The sequence below is a fragment of the Rhinolophus sinicus genome, linkage group LG06, assembly GCF_036562045.2.
Source record: "Rhinolophus sinicus isolate RSC01 linkage group LG06, ASM3656204v1, whole genome shotgun sequence".
Taxonomy (NCBI): domain Eukaryota; kingdom Metazoa; phylum Chordata; class Mammalia; order Chiroptera; family Rhinolophidae; genus Rhinolophus; species Rhinolophus sinicus.
Window position 1 is genome coordinate 65,656,701 of NC_133756.1, and position 16,600 is coordinate 65,673,300.

Here is a 16,600-nt window from a genome sequence, read left to right on the forward strand (position 1 = left end):
CAGGTCATAATTTTAGATTTTTACTCCTTGGTGCTCCCCAGAGGAAGAAACCAGTCACTGATCTATCCATCACAGGTTGCTGTCTCTGTTTGATTGACAACCCTGGAGAAAGGTCTCACTTGTGCAGCAAACCCTTATGGACCCTCACTAGAGACCCACGCTCCTTAGACAGAAGAGGCTTCCAGCCCACTAGTCTGAGCAGTCCCTCCTGTGACATTCATCCTGGCCAGGGTGATAGGTATTTAAAAATGCTGATTGGATTACAGAATGATTTTTTTTTCATCGGCTCTCCGAGGGAAGACTAATAAAGACTAATAAAACAGTAGTTTGGGTGGAGAGAACAGCTCCAGTGCATGGCATATGCCTTTTGTGCAATTATCAAATACAGGGGTTGGGGTGGTAGAAAACGATTGATGGGCCTTTTCTGAAAATACGGGTGGATATACAGTCTCCTGCTGAAAGGTAATTGTTTTAAGTATTTATTTTACTCAGATTTTTATATGCATGTGGCAACCCCAATAGGGGAAAAAAGGTTTAAAAATAATCCATTATATAGATGCATCACACTATCTTTAATTATTCAAAATGAAATTTTTATATTTACCACTTTATTGAATATTCACTGTGTGCCAGGCACTGGGCTAAGAATTTTACGTGCATTGTTCTTATTTTTAGATATTTAGGTTGTTTCCAGCTTTTTCTGTACTGTAAATAGTGCTTAGATGAATATCTTTGCACATAACTTTTTTCCTGATTTATGGCATCCTGCTTAGCTGGAGTCCTCTAAGCCCAATTACTGGGCATGGAATTAAAAAAACACTCTTGAAACACTTTAGTGCCATGTTACACTCCCACGTGAAGGGGGCGCATGCCTCTGCCGACTTCCTCCTAAAGATTCGGAAAAATCAGTGCTTTGCTGAAGTAGAGGCATCAGCTTGCTGCCTGAATAGAAGCCCCAAAAGCTAAGAGACACACCTGAAGAAGTTTACTGTAGTGACTTAGGAAAGAAGACAGCAGGTTTGCCACTGAGTTTCCGTATGTTACAAGTTAGAGGCCTTGTCCTGGAAAGGGAAAACAGCTGGAGTCGGGATGTTTTCAGGGGAGCTCTGGGATGTTGTGATGTACGACAGCTCTGCCTTTGATCTGCTCTTCTCTGCCACTCAACTTCGTTCACATCTTGAGCTGCCTGTATCTCGAAAGGAGATGGGATGGGATCTTCCCCTGAGAGACGCCTGGGAGTCTGGGCCACACGGGACCTGAGCAGTAGGAGGCCCTCTCCCTCTGGAGGTTGCCTGCTGTGCCCTCTCCCACGGTCTCCCTTCCAGGCCTCCGTGTGGCATGCCCTGGGGCTTAGCTGTCACCCTTTAGAAGGACTCCGTGGACAGATGGGAGGATATATATTTGGAAACAAATTCATGTACACGAGGAGACCAGAGGCCCAGCTGTGTTTTCTCCATCCAGACCTAGTTTAAAGACATAGGTTCAGTCCCCCGCTAGCCAACAAGTGTGTATTGAGCGTCTTCTGTCTGTGCCAAGCCCTGCCACGTGGAGCGCACACATCTTCCAGTGGGGGAAGAGAAACACTAAAGGAAGGACTGCAGCCCCCTCAGCTGGCAATACATACAATGTCCAGGAGTGGAACACAGAAGGGGTAAAGAGTGATGGGGCAGGTGGGGTGAGGGAGGTGCTGGCTTCCCTGGGGTCATTGAGAATTTGATCACTTGATAATTCAGTAGAGATTTGAAGGAAGTGAGGGAGCAAGACATGTGAATGTTTGGGGAGAGTCACAGGATGAATGTTCCAGGAAGCAGCAGCAAGCATGAAATGAGTGGGAGGGTGTTTGGCGTGTCCTGTGACAGTGAGGAGGCCGTGGGCAGGCGGGAATGAGGAGGGGAAGAGTCAGAGGAGGAGGCATCGTGGGTGGCCCTGGACACCACAGTAAGGACTCAGGATTCTGTCAAATGGACTGCAAAACCCTTGGAGGGTTGATAGCAGGGGAACAATATGTCTGATGTCCTGTTTTAAGAGGCTGCCTCTGGCTCTGGTGTAGCCATCGGCAGGGTTAGAAGCAGGGAGATGAGCTGCTACTGCCCCATCCAGGTGGGAGAAGGTGGCAGCAGCGGGCAGTGAGGAGTGGCTGTTTGGGAGTACATGTTGGAGAGAGGTCAGCTGTCATTTCCTTCACTCAGTCCCTTAGCAGGAGAGCTCTGCTCGGTGGACGCCTGGGCAGCTCTCTGGCATCTTTCCCTCTCCTAGGGAAGACTGGGAACTTCTAAAATAGTCTGTTCCCTCTTTGGAATCTTGACTTCCAAGCCTCACAGTTTTTAATAATCCCTGCATCCATGTCCTTTTGGAAAGAGGCTCACCCCTCAAATTGGCATGAATTTTTCTCTCCAAGTTGAAAATAAGTCTTCCAAAGGAAATGCAGTGGCAGTCCAACATGGCAACTTGAACTTGAGCTACAACCATCTGTTTCTTTTCCTCCGTGCCAAGCCTTCTGCAGCGTCTGGGAACTTAAGGAAAAAACACAACACCAGGAACCACCTGCTGGAGCTCCCCTGCTACATGGTCCGACCGGGAAACATGGAACAGACAATTATCAGGATGCATTGTGAATGTCTGTCAGCTTTAACACCTGTTTGACTTCCTTCTAGGGCTTTGCATTATTGATAACAGTAGTAAAAGAGGCTGAGAAACATTTCCCAGTGTAACAGGAAGGCCTTTGCGAGACCCGTGCTCAGGAGACCGTGGTTTTCATTCCAGCTCTGCCAGATGTGTGCCTGCGAGCATTCATCCTCGCTGGAACTGCTTCTTCGTCTTTAACGTGAGTCCTAGACAGCTTGGTTCATAAAACGCCTCTCAGGTCTAACATCTTACAGCTCTGAGTATGAATAAGAAATAAGGAGCAGAGGTGAACGATGAAGCCAGTGCTCTGGGCTTTAGGAGAGAGGTTCCTGCACGTGGTGGCCCAGGTCTGAATGTAGGACAGGCTGCTGTGTGCCTCCATTTAGGGCCTCCACATTTATTATTTTCAAGATATCAGAGGCTGTATGACTTGACTCGTTCTGTGAAAGGAAAGATAAGCAAGATCGAAGGCAGGGTTAAGGAAATAAATCTTGCTCCATGCAAGCAGAATCATCTCAGGTGGCTGCATATTCTGCAAAAGGACCCAATTTGATTAGCTGTGTGTCAACCAGACTGTGTGTCTGGCTTGGATTTTTGCATCTCAGAAGAGAAATTAATGAGAGAAGGATAACTACCCATCCAAGAGATGGCTGTTTTCTCTTGTTCCAGCCTTCTTTTTTTCACTATTACGTTTGTTTTGCTCCATTCCCTGTTTTGTTATGATTTGTAACCTTGCCTGTCCCCTGCAGTGGCTTTGGTGTAAAGTTTTACTGAGTAAGCAAGTGGCTGGCTTCCAAAAATGACATGGCAGCTTTAGTCCAGGCTGAAGCCAGGTCAGGTAAGCCTGACACCTTTCTCTCTTCTTACCTACTAGTTGACATGTTCTCCCAGGCAGGAGGATGGCAGAGCGGAGGATTCACCTTTAGAAAGTCCCTTTCTGCTCTCACTTTGTTTTCCCTTTCTCTGTATGGCTGCTGCGTACGTTGTTTTCCAGAATGCATTCTTACTGAAACGAGTGTGTGTGCTCTACACTGAGGGGTGGATTACACTCTTTCAACTTAACCATTTCCCAGCAGGCTCCCAATCCAAACATGCATTATTGTTTCAGTGATGATGTGGCAGCTGACAGTGTTACTCATGATGTGGGTGAAAGAACCCAGGTTCCGGCAATTCTTTTCCTGCTGCATTTGTGAAAAGCTGTCCCAGGCTCAGCTCTGTGGCTGTTTGGAGCCTGCCATTGTTCTGGGGCTTTGTCGGACCGGCTGTGTGACGCCATAGGAGCCCCTCCATGCGGGGTGACACTCTGTACTGCAGCGCTGCTGCATGGGTAAACAGCACTAGTACTTTGGGTTTTGAGGTTAGTTCTCTGGCTTTGCTCTTGGAGCTGACAATGGGATCAGTCAGCAGTTGTCAGGTTCTTTTGGGAACTATTTCTAGACTCAGCCATTGGAAGTAGGTAAAGACAGGCATGGAGGTAAAGACACCCCCAGGCATGGAGGGCTAGAATACTCCAGAGCACCAAGCCACTTTCCTTGTGCTTGTGAGTACACTGTCTGTCAAAGTGCAGTGTTTATAGTAGGTTCTTTAAAAAGGAATTCACTAATTGATTTAATTTTGTTCTTCGGTTAAATGATCATTGTGACTTAGGATGACGATATGGAATAGTTTGAGAAGCCAGTGGCAATGTCTAAGCTGCGTTCTTCCCTGGGCCCCATTTGTTCTATCATCAAAGCCTTACCACCCTCTAATCTCATATATGCTTCTCGAATCTGTCCCCTTCTCTCTGGCCCCATTGCCATCACCCTAGTCCATCACTGCTATGTCACGCTTGCATAACGTGTGTAAAATTCTTAGTGCAGAGCCTGGCACATAGTGAGTGCTCAATAAGGGGTAGATAGAGGGTGTTCATTGTGAATAATTGAAGAAAGCATGCTGCATGTATATGAGGTAACGTTTTCTCATTTAAACATTTCAGAGACTCCCCATCACGCTGGGATAGAAAACAAATGCCCTCCCCGGGACCACAGCTCTAGCCCCTGCCCAACTCTCCCACGTCACCCAATGACACTTTCCCTTTTGAGAGGGAACACCAGCCACGCTGACTTTCTTTCTTTTCTTGGACCCATGAAGCTTCTGCCCACCCCAGGGCCTTCACACATGCTGTTCCTTCTCCTCAAAGTGCCCTGCCTCTCCTCTCCACCTGGTTAGTTTCTTCTCGTCCTTAAGGTTTTAGCTTAAATGTCACTTCGGTGAGGCCTTCCCTGACTACTCTATCTAAAGTAAGTTCACTCTTATTATTCTCTGTCACAAACTCCATTTGATTCCTTCATAGCTCTTCCACCACCTGCAATGATGTCTCTCTCTGATGACTTATTTATTGGCTGTCTCTCTCACTAGACCCTAAATTGCATGAGGGCCGGGACTATGGCTGTCTTTTACCATTGCGTGCCTGGCACATGGCTGATGCTAGAAAAACATGGTCAATGTTTGTTGAAGGAATGAACAGAAAACCGGCTGCTAATCATAATAGCCGTATAGATAATAATAGATAATAATGCTAATGATTGGTTAGCAGAATGTCCATCGTGTGCCAAACACCACACTACATGCTTTGTGTTCATTATCTCATTTAGCCGTCTCTACAGTTCAAAACAGATATTCATCTGATTGAGGAAATGAGCCATGAAATAGGTCAATTGGCCCAGCTATTGAATCCAAACCCACAGCGGGTTGGTCTGTTATTTGATGCCCTGTGGAGATTGAGCCAAATCCCCCTCGGATCTAGGACATGGACAGACGCCTCACCTTGAAGAAAGAGGAGGTGTGGGAGAGCATCTGAGATCTGCAGCGACCCTTGAGGCTGCACCAAAGCCAGTAGCATCCACTTTCTGAGAACTTTGTTTTGTGCTCGGAGCTTCGGTGGATGTGGGTGACTCAACAGTACTGGGTTCATTTCAATAAAGATAATGCCCTCCCTCAGAGGGGTGTCAGTGTTGAGGGGGCTCAGTGGAGGAAGGGTGGCACACTGAAGAAAGGGCCTGTTTCCCAGAGTCACGTATGTTCATGTTCTAGAAGTGTCTCATGAGGAGACCTGTACATTCAAGGTCTGGAAAAGGTAGGAGAGGGGAGGGGACCGATTTTAAGAGAACGTGAGAAAAGTTGGGCCCTTGGGTCTAGTCTCTGAGGAATATTTTAAGTCTTCTCACTAAAAAGGGCGACGGTGCTGGGGAATAATCTGAATCTAAGCAGTGAAGGGTGAAGAGTGATTCCTTTTAGCAGATAGTTGGGCGTGTTGCCTGCCGCTAGGTATTCTGGGACATCATCACTGATGCACTTTCTCTTCAGGACCAATTTCTGTTCCCTGCTTGGGCGCTGCAGCCACTGATTGTCTGCAGAACAGCTGGCCTCATTCTCTTCCTGGCCGCTGTAGTAGCTGGGGTTCCAATGGCCTTTACTTTGAGTTACAGCCTCTTCTGACTAACACCATATTCACAGGAATCTAGGGCCTCCCCCTCCTTCACCCAAGAAAATCTTGTTTAAAATTAAAATTACTTTCTTCTGCCTAATCTGTCTTTTGACTCAGACTGAATTTCCTAATTTCTGCTATTAACCGAGGGGAACCCTTTAGAAACTCAGGCCCGTGAAAATAACAGCTAACATTCATCACGTACTTTCTATGTGCCAGGCACTGTGCCGAAGCTCTTTCTATAACAACCCAATGGTGTTGGTACTCTTTAGGTCTCTTGTTTTCCAGATGGGGCTGGGGATGCACAGAAACATCATATGAGGGGCCCAGCGTCACAGACCTAGCAAGTGGTAGTGAATTGAACCCAGGAAGAGTGACTCTTGGACTTGTTCTCTTCAACTGTGTGCTAGGCAGCGTGTCTTGCCAGAGGCAGCCGTGAGAACCCAAGCTACCAGATGCACCACCCTCCCTATTTAGGACAAGCAGCTCAGCTCTTGGCCTCTTAAGTCTTTGCTGGCTAGTTTTGTTCAGTGGGTTGGATTTGCTGGCCGACTCTGGCACTCTCGGAATTCTTACAGCACAGATCCTTGAGTCACACAGTCTGGCATTCCATCCAGTGTGACCGTACTGCCATCTTGAGTCATTTCCAGATATGCATATCTTTTCACCCCATCTGGATTGCAAGATGTTTATGAACAGGGCCCATGCTTGTTTTTTTCCAGTTTCTCCGGAGTGGGTGCTCAGAAGTTGTTCAATGCCACATAGCCCAACTAGGGGACAGAGTAGCCTTCTTTAAAGTGGCAGCCTTCTACAGGTAGATAAAACTTGCATTAGACCAGTATCACCAAGCCTTATCTCTGCAGAACAAATGTGCTTTGATTTGGCAACTGTCAAGCAGAGAAAAACCACCTGTACACTCCAGAACCTGATTTCTGGGAGTGTTTCAGGGGCTTGGTCATCTTATACATTTTATATTGGCCTCTTTATATCAGGCATCTTTGTGCTGTATCATTTCTGAGGTGAGGGCTATTCTCAGTAATCTGTTCAAAAAATAGAACCAAACTGAGCTCTGAGATTGAACCTGGTTTGCTTGGCAGAGCCTTGGGGTCTGATCTGCCAGGTTGTTTCCATTTCATTTTGCTGCGAGTTGATTTGCACACTTGCTGGTTTGAGAAAGAACACAGGCTGGGTCAGGGGGCGGTGGCTGGTGCAGCCTTGGAGGGAAGGGGGCAATACCTGCTTCAGAGTGGTGCTTTCTTTTTTACTTTTTTCCCATTTTGGACAAAGAATGCTCAGACATTCTTTCAACTTGCCTAACCCTTGGCTTACCTTGGATGAGGAGAGTGTAAAGAGCTAAATAACAGCCAGCTGGGAGCTCCCTGCCTTTCTGGAGCTGAATGCCACTTTCCATCGGAAAAGATTTTTTTGGTTTTTCTTGGATCAGACCTCTTCTTTTGATTACCCTTGGACAAGGAATACACGCTTATTACTTGTCATGGTGTATGCCAACCCTAGCTGTGCTAAGGTGCCTTTGTGTCAGGAGAGAGAATGGAGGCCATTGGCAAGCTAAGCAACTTCTAGCAAGAGGTGACCTACCCCTCATGGTGCCTGTCCCCAGGCAGATTTTAAGACTGATAGGTCACCTCTGCTCCTTCCTCCCTTACCCAAGAGAGTGTGAAAGGGTCAGGGCACCATGGGCAAATGCTCTACCACATTGTGTGGCCAGCAAACTTACAAAAGAGAGAACGTCAGGTAAAAGTGACACACTTTTGGGGGAAGACATTCCGGGGAACATGTTGGCAAAGGCTAACTCAATGACAAGGCCAAGCGAGTGGCCATTGGCCTGGGTCTCCTTGAGGTTCTCGTCCAACTTCTTTCCAAGTTCAGATTTCTCTGGGCTTCTTGTGTGGACAGTGAATGCCATGGAGACCCCTTGAAAAACTGAGCCATGCTGAGCAAAGAGTGAGTATGCTTACTGTCAGAGCACCCTGTCAGCGCCCTCAGACATATCTACTCTCTGAAGCAGACAGCATCCCAAAGGGCTTCTTGGATGAGGACCTGGTGATGGAGCCCCTTTACCCCTTGACTATACTCGGTCATCGCAACTTTCATGCATTGAAGGAAGGAGGGGGTGCTGCTCAGAGCACACAGAGCATGGAACCACGTATCCCCGAAGAGAAGGCAAGATGAGGGGGGCAGAAAGCCAACACATTCTTGCTGATGTCTGTAGCCAAAGGCTGATTCTCCCACCCAGGAGTTGGCACCACTGGGGATGAGACTAACAGTGTGGGCAGGGGGCGGATGTTAAAAATAATTTGAATATTTTATAACTGATGTTAGCGGTTAGATGTGACACTGGCTCTGCTTCCACTCTGGTTCAAACTGTCTAAAATAAGCTCTGTTAACATAACAGTCAAGCTTTATGTGTATTAGTCTGCTAGGGCTGCCATAACAAAGTACCACAGACTGGGGGACTCAAACAACAGAATTCATTTCCTCACAGTCCTGGAGGCTAAAAGTCTGAGATGAAGGTATTGGCAGAGCTGGTTTCTTCTGAGGCCTCTCTCCGTGGCTTGTAGCTGGCTGCCTTCTCCCTCTCTCCTCACCTGGTCTTCCTCTGTGCTTGTCTGTGTCCCAGTGTCTTTTCTTATGGCCCACGCTCATGAACCCTTTTATCATAATTATCACTTTAAAGTTCCTGTCTCCAAATGTGGTCACGTTCTGAGGTATTGGGGGTCAGGACTTCAACGTATGAATTTGGGGGGACACAATTCAGCCCATCAGTGGGAGTAATGCCCGTCATGGCTCTTACTATGTATTAGAACTGTTCTCAGCACTGTGTGGACCATCTCCTCTGATTCCTGCACTAGTTCTAAGGTAGCTACTAGTATTTCCCTCATACAGATGCGGAAACAGAGGCACAGAGAACTTGAGTTCTTTGACTCCAATAGCTGAAAAGCGGCAGGGCTAGAACTTGCATTGGGCATTCTGAGTCTACAACGCATGCTCTCAGCCTCTGAAGCAAAGGCTCTACCCAAGCTTCTCACTGGAAATGGTGTCATTGCCCAGGCCAGGAAAAGGCATAATCTCGGTTCCTCGAAGAGAAGAAAATACCGAGATGCTGCCTCACACTCATGACTGGCTCGTATCACACTGGAATGAGACGCCTTCTTTCATCTGTGTGGCCAGCCGCTGACCTTTCTGTGTGGGAAGGAGGTCCTCCCGGTGACGCTTTGTTAGTGCATCTGAGGAAAACAGGCCACAAATTAGAACTGGATAAAGATGGACAGCTGATGTTTCTGTGGGGCATCCCTCAACAGAGGACAGGCCCCGGAGCCGTGGGTTTGATTCTGTCACACTTGAAGCCACTGTTTTCACAGCTGGTTTCTCTGATCCAAGGTGTCCCTTTGCCTGGAGCCTTCCTTCTGTTGCACCTCCGTCCTTCTGACCGTGGGGTGACACCCTGACAGTTTATGGGACTATCTACATACTTGGCTGTTTGTAGGTCCCTGGGCTCTTCCTACTGAGAGTTTAAGACTTTACCATGCAATTAGGTAGGAGGTCCTGGTAAATTAAGCATTTCCCACTGTCTCCTTGAAGTTAAACTGTTTTGCTGTGTGGCTGGTTGATTATGTGGCCTTAGTTGGCTGAGGCAGAGGGTGAGGGGTGGGTTTGGGGGCTAGGTAAGGTTTTGGTTCTCAATGTCAAGACATGTGAAACATGTATTTTTCTCCCACTTTCCTCCTTTTCCCTTGTTTCTCTCTTTCTTCTTGATCCAAACTGGTCAGACCTCCATTGGTTTATCCCGGGAGTCCACTGACACTAATTATTCCCCACTTTCCTCCTGCCAGCACACCAGGTGACTCGCACCCTTCTTTCCACTTTCATTGTTGTCGTCAGGATTTATCCACTGCTAGGTAGATGCCCCCTTCTTAAAAGGTCAGATACCGTGTTTCCCTGAAAATAAGACCTAACCAGAAAATAAGCCCTAGCTTGACTTTTCAGGATGGCATGCCCTGAACATACTAAGCCCTAATGTGTCTTTTGGAGCAAAAATTAATATAAGACCTGGCCTTATTTTTGGGGAAACATGGTAATCTATCCAGACACAGGCAGAGTCAGGTTCATTGTCAGAGGCAGGGCCCTGAGCTCTTAGAACACTGAGTACAACTGGCTACCCTTATCTCAACTGAAGCCACATCTCCAGAGTGCCAAAGAAAACATTTTCAAATCACTTAGGGCTTGGGTTTTATTTCCCTACGTTACCCGATTTTGTGATGTTGTTTACCTCAGCCGGACTTGGATGCTCACCCTGCCTTCAGAGTCCTGCCAGACTGAAAATCTGTATCTTTTCAGAAATTCAGCAGATTCGTTTCCTTTCAGTTTCTTATCTGCTAAGTTCAAATAATGGAATCCTTTTTATTAAAAATAGTATGTGGTAAACTCCCTTTAAAAACTCCCTATTTCTACCTAGAAATCAAATCTATCCATTGCCCTAGCTGTATATGTACATAAAGATGGACCTGGATTACAGTCATCTAACTTGATGAATTCTACATGGGTGGTAGGATTTAGTTTCATTTTCCTCTTCCGGTTTTTCTGAGTTAATTAAAAAAAAAAAAAGAAAAGTAATATGTGTCATTTCTCCAAAAACCAATAAAGTCAGTTCAAAATATATAAGTAAACAAATATATCAGCCCAACTATTCTCTTAACAGAGCGGTTGACCAGGTGAGCATAGAGCATCACTGGCCATGAAAGCCCTGAGGGTAGAGGGCCCAAGAACTGCGTGCATCAGGTTATCTCCTATTTATTAAATCTTTTGTTTGCTTGTGGCTGGATTTTATTTCGACCCACTGGCCTACTTCCCTTTAGGTCCTAAATTGTTCACCTGAGCTCCTTTACACAGCTGCTTGTTTTTTTTTTTTTTTAATCCTTGCCAAGTCACATGGAGAGGTCTTCACAGGCAAATACAAATTTTTACTGGAAAAGCAGCCACCGCTAGAAAAAGTACTTTCTCTTCCCAATTAATGCTGTTTTCTAAAACGAAATGTGCCCCTTATCACCCTTCCACTTAAAACCACAGGGAGGAACAAGGGGAGGCTTTGGCCTCACTGCCCAAGATAAGGCACTTGATATATTGCGCAGAAAATTTAATTAGGCAAAGTGAGACAATTGGAACTGGGACTTGCCCTAAGAAGGAAAGGCAATTAACCTTTGCTAGCCACAGCCGAGGCCCAAGGTCATGTTCAATTGTGTTCTGATCAGGCAGCTACTTCCTGAGCTAGAGAGAGAACGTGTTGGTTCAAAAACATTTTCCACATGGAAGAGAGATCCTGCTGGGACGGGCTCTTGACCATTTTCTCCTGCAGTATTTGATAGAGAAGGGCACATTTCTCACATAACTTCTCTAGATCACAGTTTTTCAAGGAGCAAAGCCAAGTGCTCTCATCCTTTGGGAGCTGACCCAAGAAGAGATATCCTGCAAACTTTTGCGCTTTGGTTGAGCAATCTTGGAGAGTTGGTTAGGTGAGTATGAGGGAGGTGGTCAAGTTGGAGTCAGCCTATTTATTTCATCACCATCGACGGTAAACAAAGCGTTTGTGTTTGCAGTTCTCTCCTGATGAAACAGAGTGACTCAGGAAAAAACCATCTGAGACTAAATCCTGTTGTAATAGCTGGTCCTCTGAGCCCCGTTAGATCTTAATTTTCCCCAAAGCTGACTATGTAGACCCTCATGACTACACAGAGGGTATTTATACAAAAAATAAGCTCTGCTTTGAAGACGGTTTTGACTACAAGATAAGCCCTTTTAACTTGGCCATCTTGGACAATTTCCTCAGCCCCTGTAACAGAGTGTTTCAAAGGCACTCCAAAGAGACATAGCAAAAGGCTTTTTTTTCAGTATGATCCTTTATTCTAGTGGCAAAGTCAGTCTGGTCAAGGAGTGCTGCTCTCTGTCCAGCCCTAGAATCAGCAGCATATAGAGGGAGGTGAAGACAAAAGAAGTAGACGGAGAAGATGAACCTCTGTGACCCAGGAGCATATAGTCTAGTTAGGGATGGAAGATTCTTCATCAATAAGAGAGGCAGGAAGAATCGGAGGCAGGCTCTCCAGAATGAAATCCAAATTGTGGGTGTATTAGTCAGGGTTCTCCAGAGAAACAGAACCAATAGGAGATATGTATGAATATATATATATTGGGGGTACCAAAAAAAGTATACACATTTTAAGAAGGGAAAAAAACTATTAAAATTGTAATACTCAATATGTACTGATAATGAAAGATGAATACAAGTCACGTTTAAGTCACGTTTGACATCTGCAATTATGAAAGGTGCTCAAAGTGGTTACCATTAACATCCAGACACTTCTGATCACAGCGAACTACTGCTTGAATAATGGTGACCAGTGTTAACATCTCTTTATATGTGTATACAATTATTTGGCACCCCTGGTGTTTGTGTGTGTATTATATATATATATATATTTATATAGTATATATTATATATAATATTATATATATATAATATTTTATATATATCATCTTTATATATAATTTTATATATTTAATGTTCCATGTATATAATACATAATATTATATATATGAAATATTATATATATGAAATATTATATATATATATAATGGTGTGATTACACACTGCCTTTTATCTATCTCCTCACCGACTGTCGGCAGGACTGCATCTTACACACCACTGTTTCTCCAGTGCCTAGTACAGGTCTTGGCAAATCACAGGTGTAGCACAGACCACTGGCTGTCCCTCTCCTCCCCCTAATCACCTCTCCCCCTTCTTCTCTAGTAACAGAACCATTAACATTTAGCTGGACCTACAGTTGCCAAGAATAAAAGAGGAGATTTATTGTAAGGAATTGGGTCACACAATTATAGAAACTGAGAAGTCCCAAGATCTGCAGTTGGCAAGTTGGAAACCCCCGGGAGCCAATGGTGTAGTTCCAGTCCAAGTCCAAAGGCCTGAGAACCAGGAGAGCCAATGGTGTAAGTTCTAGTGTAAAAGCCAGCAGGCTTAAGACTCAAGAAAAGTCGATATTTTAGTTTGAGTCCAAAGGTAGTCAAAGACTGATATCCCAGCAAAGGCCGGAGGAATTCCCTTTTACTCAGCTTTTTTGTTCTATTCAGGTCTTCAATTGATTAGATGAGGCCCAATCGCATTCAGGAAGACAATCTGCTTTACTCAGTGTAACTATTCAAATGTTAATCTCGCCCAGAAACACCCTCCCAGATACATCCAGCATAGTGTTTGACCTCATGTCTGAGCACCTGGTGGCCCAGTCAAGTAGACACATAAAATAACTATTATAGTGGCATGATCCATTTTAAGGGGTCCTTTCTTCTCTTTAACAAATAAATCTTAAGCATATAATTTCAGCTACTATAACTTGGATCCAAAATAAGAATTTCTTTCTCGCATATCAGTCCCTCTGAAAGCAGTCTGGCAGCGCCACAGTGTCTAGGATCCAGGGTCCTCTGTCTTGTTGCTACACCATCCCTAGGGTATTATCTTTGACTACATAGCCCAATGTGGCCTCAGCCCCATCAGAATTCACACAAGAAGGGGGAAAATGGAGAATTGCACCACGGGAAATTTATACATCACTTCCATCATCTTCTATTGGCCAGAACTTAGTCACATGACCATATTTAATTGCAAGGGAGATTGGGAAACGTAGTTTTTATTCTTGGCAACCATGGGTCCAGCTAAAAATGAATGGTTGTTTTACTAGAACCAGTAGGGTGAGGGGAGGGACGGCCAGGGGTCTGTGCTACACCTATGATTTGCTGAGACCTGTGCTAGGCACTAACACAGATAGAGTGGTGTGTAAGATACAGTCCTGCCAATGGTCACTGGGGAGATAGACAAGGTACTTGCTACTACATTGTACAATAAATCATAACACTGGGACAAACACAGGCAGCCAACTAGAATAACTGTCAAAGAAGGCTTCCCAGTGAGCTTCTGGAAATCATTTTAAACAACAACTGTTTTAGGCCCAAATGGGTTGAGAGTCCACTTTCTTAAACCCCAGTTTCAGCTGGACCTGTGTTTTCTCTTTGGCAGTGAAACTGAATTTACAAGTAGAAGTTCAGATCTTTGTACTCAGTGTTAAGTAAGGAAATCCAAAATATTCCTAGAAGCATGAATTGAAAACAAATAGGATTCCTGCCCTTTTCTGTCTCTCTTTCTTCTGTCTGCCTTCTCCCATCTATTTAGTCTGGGATTAAGGAGATCGCAGCCCTAGCGGGAATGCAGGTGGCCTTTCTGAGCCTGGTTACCCTGTACGTGTGGAGACCTTGCAAGCTTTGTGCAAGATGTCCTTCAAAGGGTTTCAGGGTGGGGGCTTGGGGGGAGGAGTGGCATACAGAGAGCTCTTATGTAATGTGGTAAACAAACATCAAACGGCTGTTTCATTTTCCATCAGCTAGAGAGGCATTTTATTTCCACCAGAAATGGGAGCAGACGTGAAAGCAATTAGTGTTAGTCGGTTTACAGTGACATCCCTGGGGCCAGATGTCTGTACTTTACTGGTTCCTTGTTCAGAGAACATTTGTGAGTTATTTCCACTCCTGCCCATCCCACCTCCTGCCAAAAAGACCCAAAATATCACAGTTAAGAGAACATATTATTCCTTGAATAACAGGCAGAAGGCCTGTTCTTTGGAGATAGAGAAGGCTGCCTCAGAATTTGGGGAGGGGAGGTTAAGAGTGGCAGAAAAAATCCTTGCCACCATCTTCCTGGCCCCCTAGTTGGGGTAATGCAAGCCTGCTGTCTTTGCTGGTGGCTGAGAACTAACTTGGGTGGGGGTGGGAGTGGCTGGTGTTGATGCCAAGGAAGGTTTTTTTGGTGAGAGGAGCAAAGACCAGGGAGTTCATGAAGCGTCCCCCTCTGGTGGCTTCTGGGCTGCTTATCTCAAGTGGAAGGGGCTAAGGTTGTGGATGAGTACTGGCAGCTGGTCACTTTACGTAAGTTACCGTTACTCCCCCATCAGGATCTTACTGTCCACATTTTACTGATGCGGAAGCTCAAGCCATGGGAGGTGAACACTGTCATCTGAGTTTGCATAGCTACTAAGGGGCAGGTCTGGCGTCTGTCCAACTTTTAAGCCAACCAGCCTGTGACATGACAATATCTACATTTCTGGATAATTCATTTATCTCTTGTATTACAAGAAAGGAAAATCAAGATTCCCCTATCAGAGACAAGGCCGTGATATATGAGTTTTGTCCAGTGATTTATAGGCTTGTTATCACATAGCCAGTGCCCCTTGGCAGAGGGCCATGGCCGTCATGCTGCTGGGTTGACCGTTCCTTGTTGAACCTCCCTCTCCCTCCTGAAACATCAGCCACCACCTCCATCCAAAGGACATTCTGAGGGTTATTTATTCCTTTTTGAATAAAAATTATCATTTCAATGATTCGTTTTTGAATTGGTAATGTAGCCACCTGGTTCAAAATTCAAAGACAGGTACACTGACCCCCACCCCAAAGCACCATCCCTCACCCTGAGCCACCGACTTTCCTGCTTAGAAACAACCAATGTCATTGGTTATAAGTGTTCCCTTCCAGATATATTTTACATAAATACAAGCAAATAAACATTTGTGCTCTTCTTTCTATACCATGCATGTTGTCTGCACCTTGCCTTTTCTGTCTAACTTTCCATATTGTGTGTAAAGAGCTTTCTCATGTATTGTGTGAAATACAAAATGTATATAAAATCGTGAAAAAGATAATACTTAATGACAATTAAAGAGAAACAGGCTACATATCTGTTTATCAGTTAGCTAGCTAGCAAAGTACATGTAAATTATTTCTTTAAGAAATTGCTCAGTAAAAGAAAAAAATTGACCAGGGAAAATAATGTACTATTTTGTAGAGTCCAAATTAACAATAAGTAATGACTTCCTCTCCCCCCAAAAGAAAGTTGTTTTGAAACAATATTTTTTTTTAAAGTTTGAAACTCAAGCACTGGTTGGCATTATAAAAAAAGAGAAATACTTCAATAATTTTGGTGTCACCATATTCCAGATAAATAAGAGAGGGAGGAGACTATTTTTGTGGGACCTCATTGCTCCACCTCGGATGGAGCTGTGCTATTGCAGGGTCCCATGGGACTGACCCATGGAGGAAAGGCTTCCACAAGGATGGTGAGCCCCAGAGCACGACCACAGAAAGCCTCTGTCACTTCTCACTTCTTGTCTTCCCTGGAAAACTCCATGACTTCTTTGTTCTTATCTATCCCCCCTATCTGCTACTTCTTTTCCCACAATATGAAATGGCAGGAGTCAATTATCTGAGAGGAGAGGAAAAACACATTGACCAGAAGGAGAAATTCTTAATGGAGCAAGATGTGGGCTGCATACAGTGGCCAGCAGAGTTGTTTTGCCCCACCAGTGTGGTATCTGGCCTAACAAATTTTAAGACCTTGAGTAGTTCCCTGACATGCCATGGGCAGACCTGTTCACTAACTGT

At 45.0% G+C, this 16,600-nt stretch overlaps 1 protein-coding gene across 3 annotated transcripts in view; it reads left to right on the forward strand.

The window, feature by feature from the left end:
* Window positions 1-16,600, forward strand: part of GFOD1 (Gfo/Idh/MocA-like oxidoreductase domain containing 1) — a 101,055-nt gene that overhangs the window by 57,495 nt on the left and 26,960 nt on the right. The window contains exon 1 of one of the 3 annotated variants that reach the window (XM_074335210.1): window positions 2,804-2,824. The exons of the other annotated variants lie outside the window; for them this stretch is intronic. The gene's annotated coding sequence lies outside the window, so the exon portion shown is untranslated. Of the gene's footprint in view, window positions 1-2,803; window positions 2,825-16,600 lie in introns of those variants that run through there. 3 annotated transcript variants of the gene reach the window in all.